The sequence below is a fragment of the Capricornis sumatraensis genome, chromosome 2 (genome assembly GCF_032405125.1).
Source record: "Capricornis sumatraensis isolate serow.1 chromosome 2, serow.2, whole genome shotgun sequence".
In the NCBI taxonomy this organism is placed as follows: domain Eukaryota; kingdom Metazoa; phylum Chordata; class Mammalia; order Artiodactyla; family Bovidae; genus Capricornis; species Capricornis sumatraensis.
Window position 1 is genome coordinate 165,658,048 of NC_091070.1, and position 20,689 is coordinate 165,678,736.

Consider the following 20,689-nt stretch of genomic DNA (forward strand, 5'->3'; position numbering starts at 1 on the left):
TATTTTATTATGCACAGACTTTTATTTGCACCATTTGGATTCCTATTCTCTAATTAAATCTTGTGATTTACACAAACAGAACTGCTGTTCTTTAAATTCTGCAAATTATAAAAATTAACAAATACTTGTTAAAAGGAAGCAAAAGCAGCCAAGGGTCCTATTTTTGTGACAGAAACAACTGGAGGCTATGGAGTGAATTGATAGTGTCTCTTATTTGAGTGGGGCAATGTGGCAATTACATTCCAAATATCTTAGTTAAGTAGAACTGATAGAAATTCCAGCTGTCTATGAGAGAAAGGTTAATTCTTTAAATAAATAAAGCCAGAGTATTTTATGTGTCCATGTAGAATTTTTGCCTTATGACCTTGTGTATAGCATTTTGTGTTATGGGATTTATAAATCAAGAGTGTAGTTTCAGGCATGCATTACACCACCTCTGCATATGTGGAACATTTCCTACGGTCAAACAAATGGTATTCAGAGGGAACACAAAGACTCCAAGTATCGATGCCTACTTGCAGAATATGTCCTGTTTGTCTTTCTGTTTCTAAATGAGCAGCTCCTTTCACTAGATGAGTAGCCACTCCCCTGGTAGTAAATGGAGTTAAAATGTGTATCCTGTAGGGGGAGAGACAAAATATCTCTCTTGATCTCTGGAAAGATAGCAGCAGGGGACTGAGTTGAGGATCAGGAAGAAGAAGACAGACCCAGGACATGAAATAATCTCCATCCTATTTAAACTGAAAGGTATTGTCAAAGCTCTCCTAGGAATGCTTTGCAGTCTTCTTGAAAGACATTACCCCCAGATCTCCATCTGGAGAAGAGGAAGGATATTAGGAGGTAGATTGGGTAATGAGCAAGTAATTGGCATTATGAATTTAGCAAGAATCTATTTTCTTTATAGCTCTTTTTCCATCCCTGCAAAAGGCACAGTCAGCCCCATAATTTGAATGAAAACCAAGGGTCCAATGTGGAGAAATTCACTTTCTGGATAACATTTCAGAACAACATTTTTCCATATGTGGCGGGCTACTATGCAGGTCTGCAATTTCTATTCTCATTTGCATGAATTCTTCTCTGCCTTCAATTTGTGAGTCACATGCTTTCTTCCTTTGTGTGCCGGTAGATTAATAGAGGAAGATCTCTGCATGAAGTTTATATAAAAATAATTGAACATCTACCTAAGTGAATATATTTTCTCCAATTTAGCATGTTTGAGATAGTTTTATTATGACTTATATTGATAGAAATGACTTCAGGATACCTTTCTTACAAGGGCCTTGAATTTCTTTTAAAATATAGGCACACACACAAATGCACATCTTGCAAACAGCTTTATAAATTTAGGTGCAGAAAATCTCCAATGTAAAAACATCACACATGAAAGCAACACTCAATTTAGAAAGAAATACAAGCAAAGAATAAACAAACAGATCCTTTTATTTCCCTATTTTAGCACTCCCTGGTGTATTTACTATTGTGATGGAACTACTGTGAAAAATCTCAGTTCTTTTAGAGAATATCCATGCTGCAGACCTGAAAAGCTTGCTTTGTGAGGCTTCATGAAGAGGGTATGTATAAAGATGGCAAAGTGAGTTTCATCTGGTTCAAACTGTTCTCCAAAATCAATAGGATACCCAAGAAGGATTTGACAAGTCTTCTCCTTTTCCCCATCTGTCTCTCCTTCCTACTTCCTACTCTTTCTCCTCCTTCTTTCCCCTAAACAAGCCAGCTTTCAGGGTCAAGAACTAAGGCATGCAGTATCAATATAATCTTTTAGTGAATTTTTAGAGCAACAGGTATTAAGGACTATCCCCAACAAATTAGCTACTGGCAGAACTTTATTCCAGTGAGAACATGCATTCTAAAATGTACATGAAACACTCATCCTCTAGATATCCAGTGACAACTCAGCGTTGTCAAACTCAGTACTAACTTCTTTAATTTGCTATTCCATCTCATCCCCACAATAACCTTAATCTGGAAGAGATTATTAGGATGTCTTTATAAAGATGAGGAGACTAAGAAATTAGAGACTTTAACCCCATACTCAAAACCATGCCAACACAATGGAAAAGCCAAGAGTGTGAGAACAAGAATACAGATCTATCTGACTTTGAAGCTGGTGCTGTTTAATGTTGTGCTACACTGAAATGCTTAGATGAAGCAGAGACAGTTTATCCATATATAGAGTTTTATACATCCACACACACGTGTATGTGTGTGTCTCACCTTGAAATTTTAAGAAAATTTCTATTATAAGGAAAACAATTGTGGAAGTTAATTCTTTTGTTATTTTATCAAGTGTTTTTTTTTTTTTTTTCCACAAAAAGACAAAATTGACATATGTAGGTAAATTTGAATTTCCACATCACTTGTGCTTAGAGATTATTTCATAATATTTATAGTCTAGATTTTCCAAAACAGTGTTACAATAGTATAATGAAACTAATAAATTGCCATTTTCTCCACCAAAATTTGTAGGTGTTTATTGAACACATTTATGGGCATCACCATACAACAAGAGGCTCATTTAAGAAGGTATAAGTCTCCACTTTTGCTTATAAGGTACACCAGAGGTCCTTAATAAATATTTTGACTGAACAAATGATAAAGCATCTTTGAATATGGCAAGCATAGAGGGTTTAGCAATGAAACAATATATCCAAGTTCAAACTTAATGTCTCTGCTATTTCTAGTAATGCTTAAATGTTAAAGGATAAAGGGTTAAATCGGGTTTCCCTGGTAGCTCAGTGCTAAAGAACCCTCCTTACCAATGCAGGAGATGTGGGTTCCATCCCTGAGTCAAGAAGATCCCTTGGAGAAGGAAATGGCAACCCACTCCAGTACTCTTGCCTGGGAAATCCCATAGACAGGAGTCTGGCAGGCTACAGTCCAAACCTTGGCAGGTTGCCAAGAGTCAGACATGACAGCACCTAAAATACAATTATGGGTTAAAAATGATGAAACTAACAACCAGGCTTAGTAAGACAGCTTCAACAGCACAACTGAACAAAAATTGAGAGGAAATAGTCATCTCCCTCTTTTGCCCTAATTACATTTCATAGAAGAAACCATGTTTTATCAGGTTCAGTTTTATCTTTTCTGGTGGTCATCTTCAAAATTCTACAGAATAGGCTGCTATACTTGTTGTTTGACTAATAGGAGTAATCGTTTGCATGCTGACGGTTTGTGCTAAGGGACAGTGCTAAGCAAGTTGCCTATATTGTCTCAATTAGTGCTCCCTAGGAGTAAATTCTGATAATATTATTCACCATGATAAACCAATTCTTCTTTCCATTAATTTATTTATATGACATAATTCTAGCAATAATTTATTAAAACTCAGCTGGGGGGTCTTTATGGAAAAAGGTACTTTATTCTTTAAAAGAGACACAGAATAAGGCATAGTTTCTTCCTCAATGGACATTCTTGTGGCATTCAGGTAATAGTTATGCTACAGCGATACTATGACTACATGTGAGTGAAGGTTACTCCCCAAGGGTGGCATAACTCCACTTCCCAAGGTGGAGTGATGGAAAGGGTATAAGTTTTTGAAAACATGAGGTGTTGAAATAATCAGTTCATCTACCACTCTTGACAAGTTCATATCTGAGCATGTTCCAAAAAAAATTGCATTTGCATTTACTTTTTACTTATAATCAGCAAACAATAGGCCTCATATTACTCACAAGTTAATATGATTGGGTGAAAAAGATCCAGACTTTGGAGCTAATAACCTGGTTTACTGTACTCAAACATTTAAATTTTTTGTCATTTCCACTGCAATGTAAGTATATTGAAACAATGCTATGCAGCCTATGGAATTCTGTCACTTAGGAAGACAGTTTGGATTTCATAAAAATTAAAAATTGATAGCCTAGTACTACCATCAAGTAAGTACATGTTAGAAAGTTCACAGATTTATAATCTGTAAATTTTGACTTCATATTTCCAACTTTTCTTGAAACAATAAAGAAACCTGTCTAAGCCTATGTTTCCTTATACTTATAAAACAGATATTATAATACACATTTTACAGGATCAAAAGGGATAATGTACATAGAAGTGTTTAATGGAATTTCATTCATTCATTCATTCATTAAGGAATACTTATACTGTCTACATATATGTGTCAAGAACTGTCCTAAGCTCTAGCCAAACAACAGTGAACAAAACACATCAATAGGTATAAATGATTTCATTATTGACCCATGATAAGTTCTAATTTGGCTTATGAGTTATAAAAGCAAAATTAACCATTTAGACATGAGTTGATGACATTACATTATATATGTCTGGTATACAGAACTGAAATGTCATAAGAGAACATATATTCTGAGTTCTTTTAAGTATATGGCCACAGAGATCAAGGGCTAGAATTTACATTTTAAAAAAATATTGTCTACAGTAGCCTATACTTGTTTAATTGAACTATATAACAGTTGTGAAAGATTCTTGATAAATCAGCTGTGTTTTCATTTGCCCTCACTGCCAACAGCATGCATTTTTAGAAAAGATTGGCACACTTCTCTCAGTGTCCATAAAGCAAAAATTAGGAGAAAATGTGTGATCATATTATTGAATTCTTGACTAATATAACTAAGCTTCCCAGTCTCCATTGCATAGCTTCCTGGAAGTCCATAGCCCCTTTCCCAATTTTATCCCTCCCACCTCAGAAACCTACCAGAAACTTTTATAATTGCCCATTCTTGCTCTGGCTATTAGCTAAAGTGACAAAAAGATTATCTAGTTAAGTCACACAGGGAAAAGTCTAGTTAATCTTTAATACTTCCCTAGTTTTATTAAGTCATTTAATTTTGCTCCCCTCTAACAACTCCAGTTCTAGAGCTTCAGCCTTTTCTTCAGAGAAGTAAGTGCCCAATTGTGTAGTCAGGCTGAAGTAGGAGATAGTGGGCCCCTGGGCTGGACACTTGGTATTTGTTAAGTGAAGTAAAATTCAAGCTTTGTTTTCACCCAGACACTCCAAGAACACTCTAGTTGTAAAAACTGAGTTCTATTGAAGCAAAGAGATATGGTACCCACTTCCTCTCTGCACATGTGCAGGAACACTTCTTGGAGATCAAAAAGGGAAAGGACCTCACCCCATAAAAAGTGTGGGCATGTACCCTTAGGCCTCTATGGAGGGATCCATCTTAGAAAAAATTTGCACCTGTATTTTGGGGAGGGTCCATGGACCTTCAGGTGTGAAGATAAACAAGATAATTGCCCAATGGTAGACAAAGACCCGGAAGCACTGTCCTATATAAGTGATTTACATCACCTCCTCCTGCACTCCTCACTTAGGATGCCTGTACTCCTCTCTGAGTGTGTATCTCTACCTAGCTCCTGACTTACCGTACTCCTCCTCATTAGACAGGATGCCCATACGTTTTCTTTCTGGATGTGTATCTCTGCCCAGCTTGTGAGTTGGATAAACAAACTGTTTTCCTTTGTGTTATCCCATAGATTGTGCTGTGTCTCTAATAATAAACTTTGTGACTGTTTTTGCCTCCTTGAAACATTCTTGCTTTCAAACAGGGGCAAGAGCCAGGACCACTTAGCTTCTCATCTCTAGTCCCTGGTGGTCCAGTGGCTAGGACTTTTGGTTTTCATCCAGGTTCAGTTCAGTTCAGTTCAGTTCAGTCGCTCAGTCGTGTCCAACTCTTTGCAACCCCATGAATCGCAGCATGCCAGGCCTCCCTGTCCATCACCAAGTCCTGGAGTTCACTCAGACTCACGTCCATCGAGTCAGTGATGCCATCCAGCCATCTCATCCTCTGTCGTCCCCTTCTCCTCCTGCCCCCATTTCCTCCCAGCATCAGAGTCTTTTCCAATGAGTCAACTCTTCACATGAGGTGGCCAGAGTACTGGAGTTTCATCTTTAGCATCATTCCTTCCAAAGAAATCCCAGGGCTGATCTCCTTCAGAATGGACTGGTTGGATCTCCTTGCAGTCCAAGGGACTCTCAAGAGTCTTCTCCAACACCACAGTTCAAAAGCATCAATTCTTCAGCACTCAGCCTTCTTCACAGTCCAACTCTCACATCCATACATGACCACTGGAAAAACCATAGCCTTGACTAGATGGACTTTTGTTGGCAAAGTAATGTCTCTGCTTTTCAACATGCTATCTAGGTTGGTCATAACTTTTCTTCCAAGGAGTAAGCATCTTTTAATTTCATGGCTGCAGTCACCATCAGCAGTAATTTTGGATCCCCAAAAAATAAAGTCTGACACTGTTTCCACTGTTTCCCCATCTATTTCCCATGAAGTGATGGGACCAGATGCCATGATATTCATTTTTTGAATGTTGAGCTTTAAGCCAACTTTTTCACTCTCCTCTTTCACTTTCATCAAGAGGCTTTTTAGTTCCTCTTCACTTTCTGCCATAAGTGTGGTGTCATCTGCATATCTGAGGTTATTGATATTTCTCCCAGCAATCTTGATTCCAGCTTGTGTTTCTTCCAGCCCAGCGTTTCTCATGATGTACTCTGCATAGAAGTTAAATAAGCAGGGTGACAATATACAGCCTTGACGTACTCCTTTTCCTATTTGGAAGAACCAGTCCAGGTTACCCAGGTTTAATTCCTGGACAGGGAATTAAAATCTCTCTTCAGTATCATTCACTGTTCTTCTCAGAGATCAAGGCCACTCAAAACGGCTGTTCTCTTGCTCTCTGTATATCCCCTTCTTGACCAGCGCCTGCCTCACCTGCACCCCACTCACACTTACTATCTTTCCTACATACTTGCCCCAGGTCCTAGCTAGTAATTGCTTTAGAGTTAGATCAGAACTCTCCCTCCACTATGTTTATCAAAGGGGTAGCGAGGGGTGTGTCCCTCTACTGGTTTCTCTGGTAACCAGTGAGTCAGCTTGATGTCAATTCTCCCTGTAACTGGCAATCTCCCCTTTCTACTTCCTGCACAGGAGTAAAGACTGCTACCCTGCACATGGTGGGATGTCACTCCAGGAACTTGCTTCAGATACGTAAGTTCCTCCTATCTGTTAAATCACCGACGTCTCTGTCACTGACCCTGGGCTCCTTATTCAGTCTTGATGCTGGTGTGCATGGTGAAGACCAGTATTTACATACAGTTGCGTAAACTGAGCCTTGTTCAGCAACTGCTAGCCAGAGTGAGAGATGAAGGTGAATCTAGACCTGTGCCCAGTCAGTCATGAACCCAGAACTTGAATTCAATTTTCCACTCAAAGCCTATGTGTTACCTTATCCTTCCTATAGTTAAAAAGGAGAAAGGAAATATGTGTGCATAGTTATTTTTACAAATCAGGTCAGAAAAGTGTTGAGTTGCTACTTGTCACAAAAATCTGGCTAGCCAATAATGTGTTTCAGGATATTTGCCTCTTGGGTAATATACCAACCTGAGGGCCTGGTTACTGAACTTGGGTAACGTATCAACCTCAACTATTGCTTGTCAGATGGGGATCAAGGAAAGATTGAGATATGGTTACTTCTGCTGCCAGTTTAGCTTTGCAAACTAATTACAAGAGTTCCATAAATTCAGTAAGTGTTATTTTCCTGGCCATGATCCAACTTGTCAGGATACAGAAATAGTCTGTGCCATCTCATGCCAGGTGCAGCATTTTCTCTGCCTCTCTCTTGGCAAGACTGGCCTGGAAGAGCAAGGAATGTGTTCTCCCAGGACAGAAAAATAACTAGAAAAGGCATGCCTCTGTCATATTGATTTGTAGACAGTTTACCTTTCTGCCTTCATTTAATGGTTTAGGGGTTGGGGGTGAAAAGTGGGAAGGAATAGGAATAAAAAATAAATATAAATAGATTTCAGTATTTTTCTTTTCAGTCTTTGCACTTAGAATTATTGAACTGAATTCAGAGAGAATGGCTCATAGTGCAAGTGCCTGGACCTTTGCATAAAGAATTTTAGAACAGTTAACTTAAAAGGTGAAGAACTTTGGTCAGTGGAAGCAACCTAAGTGTCCACTGACAAGTGAATAAATAAATAAGGTGTGTTATATGAATATATATATATATACACACACATATATACTACATTGTGTGTGTGTGTATATATATATATATACATATGTGTGTGGTAATACACACAATGTGGTAATATTCTATTGTAATTCTATTGTGTATATATATATATATATATTATACTAATCAGAATATTACTCAGCTATAAAAAAGAATGAAATAAGGCCATTTGAGCAGCATGAATAGACCTAGAGATTATTATACTAAGTGAAGTAAGTTAGAGAAAGGCAAATACTCTGTGATATCACTAAACATGACTTATCTAAAAAATAGAAATAGACTGAAAGATATAGAAAAGTTATGATTACCATATGGTAAAGGTAAGGGAGGGATAATTAGGATTTGGGGATTAATAGATATACACTACTATACATGAAATAGACAAACAAGGATTTACTATATAGCACAGGCAATTACATTCAATAACATGTAATAACCTACAATGAAAAAGAATCTGAAAAAGAATAATATATATGTATATTATCACTGAATCACTGTGCTGTACACCCAAAACTAATGCAACATTGTAAATCAACTATACAATTATAATTAATTAAAATAAATAGAAAGTAAGTAGAAAATTTTTAAAAAGAAATTCTGTTAGTCTGTGGGGAATTGTGCCATAGTTTGTATTTTCTGGGTCCTGGGGTACAACTACAGGGACACGTGCCAGCCCACAGAGTTAGAATTATCATTGATCTTTATGGTGGATTCCCCAAAATCATAGACTAACAATGAAATAGGTATTAATAAAATAAATCACAATATTAACAATAACAACAATATTCACTATCTCATGGAATACTCAACACAGCTCTGTGAGGTAATACACTTATTGTGCCATTTTAAAGAGGAATAAACTGAAGCTGGGATAAATAAGTACCCAAGATTTTACAACCAGAAAGAAAAGGACTTGAGATTTGAGTTTAGATCAGAAATAGGTAGCTCAAACAGTAAAGAATCTTCCTGCAATGCAGGAGACCTGGGTTCGAATCCTGGGTCGGCAAGATCCTCTAGAGAAGGAAATGGCTACTCACTCTAGTCTTCTTACCTGGAAAATTCCAGAAACAGAGGAGCCTGGTAGGCTACAATCCATGGGGTTGCAAACAGTTGGACATGACTGAGGAAGTAACGTACACTTTTTTTTCCCCCCAGAAACACAGGATGCATGATTTCACCTGTGTCTTTATATATGTTTTGGTAACAGAGAAAACAAACAAACGAAACAGATAAATAGATACCTCTGAAATTTGGTAACAATTACCAAATTACTGAGCTTCCCAGGTGGCTCAGTGGATAAAGAATCTGCATGCAATGCAGGAGACACAAGACAGGTGGGTTCAGTCCCTGGGTCCGGAAGATTCCTTGGAGGAGAGCATGGCAATCCACTCCAGTATTCTTGCCTGGGAAATCCCAGGGACAGAGGAGCCTGGTGGGCTACAGTCCATGGGATTGCAAAGAGTCGGACACGACTGAGCACACACATATTCTTGCCTGGAGAATCCCGTGGACAGAGCAGCCTGGCAGGCTACAGTCCATAAGGTCGCAAAGTGTCAGACACGACTCAAGAGACTGAGCACGCAGCACAGCAAATTATTACCAGCGGTACACTCACTGTCTTGTACATTTCTACCTAGCGGACACCACAATTTATTAACAAAGAAAAAGAAGTATATCTGTTCACTTTAGAGAAGCTTATCTTCTTACCGTTAAAAGCTTTCTAAGACAGTTGGCTTTCCCCAGAGTCAATGTCACTGCTTTCCATGGAGAATTTTAGAGTGCAATAAAAGGCTTTTAATTAAGCTGTGATATTATATCTAGTATGCTTTATTTACACTAAACACTGTTGATGTGGCAGAATGTTTCTCTTTTCTTTTCCCTGCTAGCTTCTCAGTGAGAGTGAAAGCACACAGGGAAACAGAACGCGAGTAAATAAAGAGATAGCTGCTTTTCGCCCAATTATTGTCCCAGGATTCTAGTTTATGCAAATTGGAGGTGGCTGGAGTTGTCCTCCAAGTCTCTTTCTTTGCATCTTTCAAGGATCTGCTCTTTGCCCTTTGGTGCTCCTGTGGATACTCTAGCACACATCTGGTGGAGTTACTCCCCTCTGCTCCAGCGTGCTGACACCTACACAGACTTCCTCTGCTGACAGAAATGGCTTTTTAAAGAGTTCAAGACTCTTGGTCATGAGTTTAAACACTGAATGTAAACAAGATTTACTCTACGCAGATAAACTGTGCTTACTTATTCAAGATGAATATTATAAATAACATTTTGTTTGTGTGCTCCAGGAACTAAGCATCTTTTAGTTGGACAGGAATACTTCTGCCTTAAGTTTACTGGAGAAAGGACAAACAGACCTCCCGTGGCAAAGCTGTCTCTAGCCCCAGTCTGTTTCCTCACTCAGGGACTCTGAGAATTCTCTAAGTCCATGAAGCATATTTTAGATGAAATAATAATAATAATAATTTGAGCTTCTGAATTCCAGTGCTATTTCTATCATTTGTTAGCAATGTGAACTTAAGCAAATCATTGATAATATTTTCTCTTCTGTAAATGTGGTCAAGTAGCATGCGTGTGTTTGTTATGTGTGTGCACACTCAGTTGCGCCCAACTCTTTGTGACCCCATGGACAGTAGCCAGCAAGGCTCCTCTATCCATGGAATTTTCCAGGCAAGAATACTGGAGTGGGTTGCCATTTCCTCCTCCAGAGAATCTTCCTGACCCAGGGATCAAACCCCTGTCTCTTACGTCTCCTGCACTGGCAGGCAGATTCTTAACCACTGTGCCACCTGGGAAATGGTCAAATAAAACCTTGTCAGATAACCCTTGGGGGCCATTGAAGGTAACAAATGAGAAAAATATGTGAAAATATTTCTAAACTATAATAATACATAAAAATCTGAATTTGCTATCTGTTATCCAAAATATGTGTAAAAATGTGATGTGAGATTAGGAAGGAAATCCTGGATTTGTTTAAGAAAAGGGAATTGTGATACATAACCAATTTTGGCTCAAGTTTTAGGATCTTATAAATTTTATTCACTGGGGTGAGCAAAATAATCACCAGGGATAAATTAATTATTCTAAAAGCTAAAGGGTTCAGTTCTAGTAGTCAGTATTGAGTAAAATTGGGGCAGTATAAATGTCAGAACAGAGTGCATGTAACTGCATTGCTAGTGTATGTTACCCCTAAGCATTCCATGTGCACTATAGAGGCTTTTATAAGTGGAGCTGAAAGTACTGGCCAGCTGGGGTGATGAGCTAATTAATATTTCTATAAAATTGGCTGAAGAGTATAGAGAGTTTCATACCTGGTTGAATTTGAGAACATGTGAGAAAACAGACTTTAGAATACTAACAGCTAACATCAACACTAGCTTCCAGAGTTTTAAGAGCCTGCTAGGATCCTAACAGGCTGTTTGCCTAGTAACAACTTACATGTCCTTCTACTAATGGCTAAAGTACCCTTGACTTAATCAAACTCTATAGTACTATGTAAAATGGATTTGGAATTTAGCCCCACAATCCAATCCAAATATTTAGCAATAATAATTAGAAATTTTAACATAATAATTTAATGAAATGAATTACTGAGCGCCCTTATTTAAATTTAGACACTTAAAACTGTCTTTAATAAAAATAGCATACAGTTTATTCTCTTTCCATTAGATAAACCACTGGATTACCTATTCAACAGCCTATTGTCTAAATCTTACTTTAAAAAATCCAATAATCCATAGATAAGAGTTATCCAAGATATCTGTTAATAAAATAAGAGAAAAAATATTTTCTTTCTTTAATTCATGTCTTTAAAATGTACAAGGAGGTAGGTCAAATCAAATGTAATTGTCTGGGCCTCATTCTCTAATGGATAGACTTTTACACCTTAGACCTAATGTGTATACATAGGCCTCAGGGAAATAGCATGGTTTGGGAGCTAATGATGTGCGTTGTTAAATATTTTTACATCAGGGTGACATTTATAAATTATATTTTAATATTACAATTATTTTAGATGATTGCCCCCAAAGCCCTTTTTATTTTTAGAAAATATAAAGCATCCTTGGCCCACAGACACTCAAAACCCAAGATGTTCCAAATTGGACTCATTATCTCTCCACCCCCCGCCCTAAAGCTGCTACTCCTCCGTGTTCTCTTGCTCCAGTAATGGGGCCACTCTCCTCCCAGTCACACAGCGAGCAAACTTCCATCATCTTTGGCTCCGACCTCTCCTGACCCTTTAAATCTAATCAACCAAGCCCTCTCAAATTTATCTTTGAAATGTCTTTGGATTTTGTCCTCTGTGCTTCATCCCCACCAATTCTTTTGTGATTCAGGCCCTGATTATCAAATGCCAGAAGTTATTCTGAGGGCCTATCTATGAAGCTCACAGGAACTAGTTCATTCCAGCTTCAAAATGGCCTCGATACATTGCTAGCATGATTCTTTTAAAACACAAATATGAAGATGTAACCACTTGGATGCTGGAAAACATGTTCGGCAATAGCATTTTATAGACAAAGGAACCTAAGCTCCTTAGCAAGTCACCAATCCCTTCTTTTATTGCCCTGTTGGTTATTTTCCCCCACTACCTTATGTTCTAGCCCGACTACACATTTGATCATCTCCAAATATTCTATATATTTCATAGACAATTTCCTTTGAATGAGTGACCATTGTTTTCTATTCATTAGGAACACCCAATCATTTTTAAATCACAAGTCATCTCCTTTGTGTCCTTGGGAAGGATTAATTACTTTTGCCTAGCAGTTTGCATATTTCTGTCTTATAATACTTGCCACAATCTAAATAAGAGTTAAAATTTTTCAGACATGTATTAGTTAATCCCAGTAAGCAGAGAACTTTTTGAATGCAGGGTCCTTATCTTTTTAATGGTTATATGCTTCATGCTGCCTTTTCTGTAAGAAGTCCCAGTTACATATTTATTATTAAACTTTTAAAATTCTTTTGCAAATTACTATTGATGTTGTTCATATTGCATCATGAAAATAGCATTTTCTTAGCAGCATATCTATGTTACCTTTAAAGACATAATACAAATCAAGCCTTAGGAGAAAATACCCAAAACTTCTGACATGACATATAATATTTTTCATCATATCTTTGCATTAGGATAATCCTTACACTTTTAAAAAGCCAAAAGAGCATATACATGTTGCAAAAATATTATGTTTCCTCAAAAACCTAATGAGAAAAGATAGAGACAGATGGAGTTAAATTAGTTAATTTTCTGCCCAGCTGCCTAGATGAAAAATAAAGATGCACTGACCCTATGCTTCTGCATGCTAAACTGCTCAAATGTCATGTCTCTGTTAGTTAACCATTATGCCTAGGTTGAGTGGCCAGTATCTGGATTAACGAGACTATTCAACTTATTGTCCCTTTTGTTCTCAGTTTTTAATGCAAAGGCAGAGAAATCTAAAAATAGTACAAACCTTTGCAACTGACTTGCATTCCTGAATATACAATTATATCACTGTAAAGTGACAAAATCATATCACGTTTATTTGAAATGGTTCAATAATAATAGATATATTTTTTAAATTCCTTGTGCTTTTTCTTTTTTCCCTTCTAGATCTTCCCAATCTTTAAAACTCTTAGCTGCAAAAAAAAAAAAAAAAATTTAAAGTGCCAATTTGCCCTTTAAAAACTAGGCAGCCTCAAGATTTTTCTCATGTCAAAGTGAAATGAGAACTCATTTCCATTTTCACAGGTAATTCAAGTCTCAAATGACAACTTCAATTCCATATACGTTTTAGTATTGTATGTGTGTGTGTGTGTGTACACACACATTTTGTGGAACTCCTTCTTAACAGTATTTCTAGTGGCAATAATTTTTTTGTGTGTATAACAGAAAACTTTCTTCTTTCTAACTTTCTCCTAAAATCATCTTAAAAACCAGATCCTGCCAATCCCTCTGCTTTAATGGCCATTTTTATGGGATGTCATTTACTCTCTTCTACCTGTTCTATGACTACATTCACCTGTATGCTTCCTCATTTGTCTTTAGTAAGGTTAGAAAATTGTCAAATTTACAAAATGTTTTGTGCACACTGTGATTTTTAAATGTTTTCAAAATTTCCATTAAAAGATTCCTCAGAAAACATCCCAGCTCCCATGAAAATCGGAATATCTAATAATATGCAGTCTACCAAGCAATTGTCAGTTGGAGTTAATGAGAAGTGTATCATTCAGGGGTGAGTCAGGAGAGAGGAGTTACACTGTGGTTCACACAGGAAAAAAATTGATATAAAAATTATTAACTAGGCAAGGGTACATTACTAAGGGGCAAAGAGAAATCTAAAGCATATAAGAATTGCATCCAAAGGTGTTTAAGTTTAATTAGGTCTGAAAAAATGATGCAAATGAACTTACTTACAAAACAGAAACAGACAGACTTTGAAAACAAATTTATGGTTATCAAAGAGGAAACACTGTCGGGGGATAAATTAGGAGTTTGGGATTAACATACACACACTGCTTTAAATAAAACTGATAACCAATAAGGACCTACTGTATAGCACAGGGAACTCTACTCAATATTCTGTAATGATCTATATGGGAACAGAATCTGAAAAAGAATAAATATATGTGTGTATATATATAACTGAATCACTGGGTCATACACATAAAACTAACACAACATTGCAAATCAATGATACTTTGATAAAATAATTAAAAAAAAAATTCTTATGAATCAATCATTGACCGGGAACCGAGGCAGATTTTACCAAGAGGAGAAACTAATCTGGACAAAAGCACCCTTACTTCCTCGTGATTTTTCATTGGGGAGGATGTGACCGTGGCATATTGTGTGGGGAAGAAGTTTGCTGAAGTGGAAACAAAATAAACTGCCTGCAGGACTGCCAGCAAGACTCACTAGAAAGCTGCCCAGTGGGCTGCCAGAAAAAGCTTGTTGGAGAATGGATTTCATTGAGTTCCTGCATACTGCTGGCAGTCACACTGCAGAAGCAAGAAAAAATGTCCACACTAGAACCTGAAAGAGATACCTCTCCCTCTCACAGTGTTCCTTCAGTGCCCTCTCCTATAAAGTTTAGCATCATGCCAGTTGGCAAAGGAGATAATGAGAACCAGCCCCAGGTTTTCTAGAACAATGAAGGACGGATATAGGGCTGAGATGTAAATACACTGGTAACGGGCACAGACCATGTACTCTAATTGATCATAATTCGTCCTCTGATTCCTGCTGGCATTTCAGTTGATGGCCAATATTCCGAAATATGTAGCATCTCAGAGAGTATGAGTTTCATGTCACACAGAAAAACTTTTAGAAATTGGAGACTCTGAGACTCAATTAGTAAATATATGGAATTAACAACAGTGCTGACAAGTACAATTGCAGCTAAGATAAGGCAAAAATAGTACAGAAAGCATGAACTTGCTATATATTGACCTAAAATTACTACCTTACCATTGCATATGAAGATAACCAATGTGAAATAAATATATTAAATGAAATATGCCTGAAGTCAGGCAGGTTGATTCCTCCAGTTCCATGGAAAAGGGAACCCTCTTACACTGTTGGTGGGAACGCAAACTAGGACAGCCACTATGGAGAACAGTGTGGAGATTCCTTAAAAAACTGGAAATAGAACTGCCTTATGACCCAGCAATCCCACTGCTGGGCATACACACTGAGGAAACCAGAATTGAAAGAGACACGTGTACCCCAATGTTCATCGCAGCACTGTTTATAATAGCCAGGACATGGAAGCAACCTAGATGTCCATCAGGAGATGAATGGATAAGAAAGCCGTGGTACATATACACAATGGAGTATTACTCAGCCACTAAAATGAATACATTTGAATTAGTTCTAATGAGGTGGATGAAACTGGAGCCTATTATACAGAGAGAAGTAACCCAGAAAGAAAAACACCAATACAGTATACTAATGCATATATATGGAATTTAGAAAGATGGTAACGATAACCCTGTATGCGAGACAACAAAAGAGACACAGATAGAACAGTCTTTTGGACTCTGTGGGAGAGGGCGAGGGTGAGATGATTTGTGAGAATGGCATTGTAACATGTATAATATCATATATGAAATGAATTGCCAGTCCAGGTTCAATGCATGATACAGGATGCTTGGGGCTGGTGCACTGAGATGACCCAGAGGGATGGTACGGGGAGGGATAGGGAGGAGGGGTTCAGGATGGGGAACACGTATATACCTGTGGCAGATTGATGTTGATGTATGGCAAAACAATACAATATTGTAAAGTAATTAACCTCCAATTAAAATAGATACATTTATATATATATTTTTTAAATGAAATATGCCTTTATGATCTGACCGTAGTTCTATGTCATCTAGAAGCATATTGTCAACTCCTTCTGACATACTTGGACAGATTTCCAGGAAGTTTTTAAAGCTTGAATTTTTGTTTTAAAAGTTGTTTTAAATACCTTAATTAAAAATATTCATTTCATCTTTACTTCAGTTTGCTGCTATACCATTTTCTCACAAATCTTATCAAATGTTCCCTGGCACTGGTAAGGTATAAGAAATAAAATAAGAGTTTTTGATATTGCTTTCTCTTTCTTTGGAATCTTCGGATGAAAGGAGACACTAATTAAAATTGATATTTATAAAGAATAACTGATTTGGGGGAACTGCTTTCGACCTTCAAGAAAATGAAATGTAAAGTCTTTGAAAATATTCTGAGGAGAAGGTTTGGAACTTTTGCCTCTGGCTTCTAACCACTGTTTATAGCCTTTTGAACGTAGGCAAGCAATGACCCTGTTTCTTCTGTTTTTTCAGAAAAGTTAACTGGATTGATTTTCAATAAATATTAACTTTTGCCTATGCCTCTAGAGAATCTTGCAGGTACTGATAACAACTTGGCAAGACATCTGTCATTTATACAAGAGCAAGTCAAAATAATACCAGGGTATCATACTTTCCTAAAGAAAACTAATATCTCCAAGGACGTTAACTAAGACATTTAACTCACAGCTACAGTCAATACTGATTTCTGACTGCCCTTTGACAGATTTAACATGTGAAAGAAGAGTTTTAATGAAGTAGAGATATCAGGTGTAAGAATTTCTGCCCCAAAGTTAAATTTTAAAATTTATTTATTTCTCTTCCATTCCCTAAGTTGTATTGATACACACTAGATAAGTTCCTTCTGAAAGATATTATTTATTTTATGTATTGTTAATATATAATTTGTAATAATATATTTAATTATATATATGTATATAGTTTGTTTTTGTTTTTATTTTAGACACACAAGATAATATCTGGAATGACTTTCCCTAAGTATCACTATACCAACTTTGAAAGATGAAACACTGAAGCATTGAAAACTGTAAGTATATATGATAATCTCTGTTTTCTCTCATTTCTCAACTTAAGTGTGCTCTGAAAATATGTAGTGTCAGTAGCCTCTTATGAAAGAAAGCAGATATAATAAGAGCATTATTTTTTGTGAAAGAAAAATAATATATGTAGCTCTAAGAAATATACTGTGCAATATTCTCTACATGCTGTTGGGAACCTAGTGTTTTTAAGAGCATAAGCAGGAGTATAAAACTATAACTAAACTTCAAAAGCCCTTGTGACAGCATGATTTGAATTGTATAATATGAATAATAACCTCCCTTGATCTCCTATTAATAAAGAATCATTTCTGCAAACCTAAGAGCTGAGAGCTTCAAGATTTATATTTTAAGGCATTTATTTTAATGAAAACTCTGAAAAAAATAAGAAAGTGTTAAGGCTGATGGGAAATTTGGCTTATTTTGCACTCTGGTGCTAGAGTTGTAGGTTCATACCATTGGATAAAGAGCATCTCTCAGGTATTTATTTAGTTAAAACAGTCTAACCATTATTTAACTCATTAAGTATCTTAGAAGGTCTCTGGGATGCATGAGACATTTTAAAAACTAATGTCATAGTAATGGTTGTCAATGGAAATTCAGTGATTGAAGGAAGCTGCAGTGTAACATCCCTGAACCTCTTTAATGGGTTTCTTTGAGGACTTGTAAATCTCCCTTTGTGTAAACCACTTGCATTAACCTATAAAGAGAAATGTTCATCTTGCATCTCTCAAAAAAAGTTGTATGGAAGGCAAATTTGGATGCTGTTATAAATTGAGGTCATGCAGTCAGATAATGATGTGGATATTATCATTTTGCAATTACTTTAGATTGTAAGGATTATTGAAAATAAAGAGATGAGAGAAAGAGAAATCAAGAGATATTGCAGAAATGATCTCTGGTATGCAGGCTTCTTACTATTGATTTTTTTTTTCTTTTTTCTTGCCCTCAATTAGTTTACTTCCAATTTTCTCTATATAAAATGCATAAACATAAAGAGTTACAATTAAGATATAGGCTATCCACTTGAGTTTATAAACCAGCTCTGTAGCAATCAGATTTAAACACATATTTAGAAAATATGCTAAAATAGAAAAAAATATTTTGATTTCAACATTTATAGATGTCCATTTAATATTCAATTTATTTTTCAACTGTAAATGTTAACTTGTCCAGTTTATATTGTTTAAAAGGGTATAATAAATAGTGATATAAAATGAATGTCATTATACATTACTTAGTGTAGAAATGGAGTTTAATCCTGTATGCAACTTAAAAACTTAATTGAAATTTATATTTTTTAGCATCTGTTTAAATCAGGATTTCTTAAAACCCTAAATTGAGCAAGTAAATTACATTTTCTCTCAAAATTTCTTCTATTAATGATTCTTAGTTAATAATCTTAAAGGAGACTGCCTATAACAGGCCAACAGTGAAAATGGACAGCACATGGATTTAAAAGACCAATAAGAGCTTGACTATGAAAATCAAATATTTAGCAATTTTGCTTTTTGAGGCACACTTAGATGGTGTCTCTATTTGCATAACAGTTAGGCAAGGCTTGAGCTGTGTGCTTTTGGGTGTGTTAGTGAATAAATATGTCTTATTAGATTTGTGAAACCTTGTGTTTCCTACATATTTGACTTAACATATTGAGGTGGATTCTACTCTGATACAACTAAACTATTACTTAGTGGAACCTGACAGAACATCATCTCCAGAATGTTTTATTTTAGCAACTAACCTGTAATGCTGTGTCTAAACTGTAATGAATACTCACAAATGCAACAAAAATTAGACATATCGAAACAACTGTTTCTCATTTTTAATGTTTTTTTCATTTTGGTACTTCTTGCATTTTTAAGAAGGAAGTGCTTTCAGATTCTTTCCAGTTATTATATTATCTGATTTTCTGAACTTTAAAGTGTTTTCCATGGTCTGTTTTCCCAGTCATTTCAATAGTTTTATTAACTTCTATTCCCCCGTTTTTAATTCCTCCCAGCATGAAACACCTAGGGAGATTTCTGTCTTCCTGACAAAACCTCAACTTAATCCATTTTTTTTCAAGTAAAAATAATCCTTTAGTCATCAGATGCTGCTGCTGCTGCTGCTGCTAAGTCGGTTCAGTCGTGTCCGACTCTGTGCGACCCCATAGACGGCAGCCCACCAGGCTCCCCCATCCCTGGGATTCTCCAGGCAAGAACACTGGAGTGGGTTGCCATTTCCTTCTCCAATGCATGAAAGTGAGAAGTGAAAGTGAAGTCGCTGAGTCGTGTCCGACTCTTTGCGACCCCATGGACTGCAGCCTTCCAGGCTCCTCCGCCCATGGGATTTTCCAGGCAAGAGTACTGGAGTGGGGTACTACTGCCTTCTCCGCAGTCATCAGATACTTCTAGAATAATATGACTAATAAAATATTTACTCCATCCCATCTCTCTACCAACCAATCCCAGCTAGCTCAGCTGGTAAAGAATCCACCTGCAATGCAGGATAACCAGGTTGGATTCCTGGGGTGGGAATGTCCCCTGGAGGAGGGTTAGGCTACCATTCCTGTGTTCTTGGGCTTCCCTGGTGGCTTAGATGGTAAAGAATCCACCTGCAATGCGGGAGACCTGGATTTGATCCCAAGGTTGAGAAGATTCCCTGGAGGAGGGCATGGCAACCCACTCCAGTATTCTTGCCTAGAGAATCTCATGGACAGAGGAGCCTGCTGGGCTACAGTCCATAAGGTCACACAGAGTTGGACATGACTGAGTGACTAAGCATAATAGTTTATAAATCCTATCCAAATTCATGAGAGCATTGATCATGCAATTTTTGTTTCAAATAATGCCAAATACCACTACCTTCCCACTTTGCTTATTGCCTCTTATAAAATAAAAATCAGACATCCTTAGTCTAATGTTAGTTTTTGCCCCATGAACCTGCTTTTTCAGTACTATTTCCAATTCCTTTATTTTACATATTTTATTCATGAGCCAATTTTAATGTTGAAGATTTACAATTCACAATAGCAGTATTTAAAATTTTTAATACCATTGTTTCTATCATTAATTCAACTGAAACTTTCATGTCAACTGCCAAAAGTCATGAACCATATCAAAAAGGTTGCCTGTCATATCATTTCCCAAAGTAGATGCTCTATGGTTCTCATTTCATGTTTCCAGAAGTGACGAGAACTGTCCTTATTCCTTGTGTCCTCAGTTCTTATTCCAAGTCCTTATAGGGCATATACACACATATAAGTCCTTATGGCATTTAAGTAATAATTGTTTTTTGTTTACCTTGTCTCC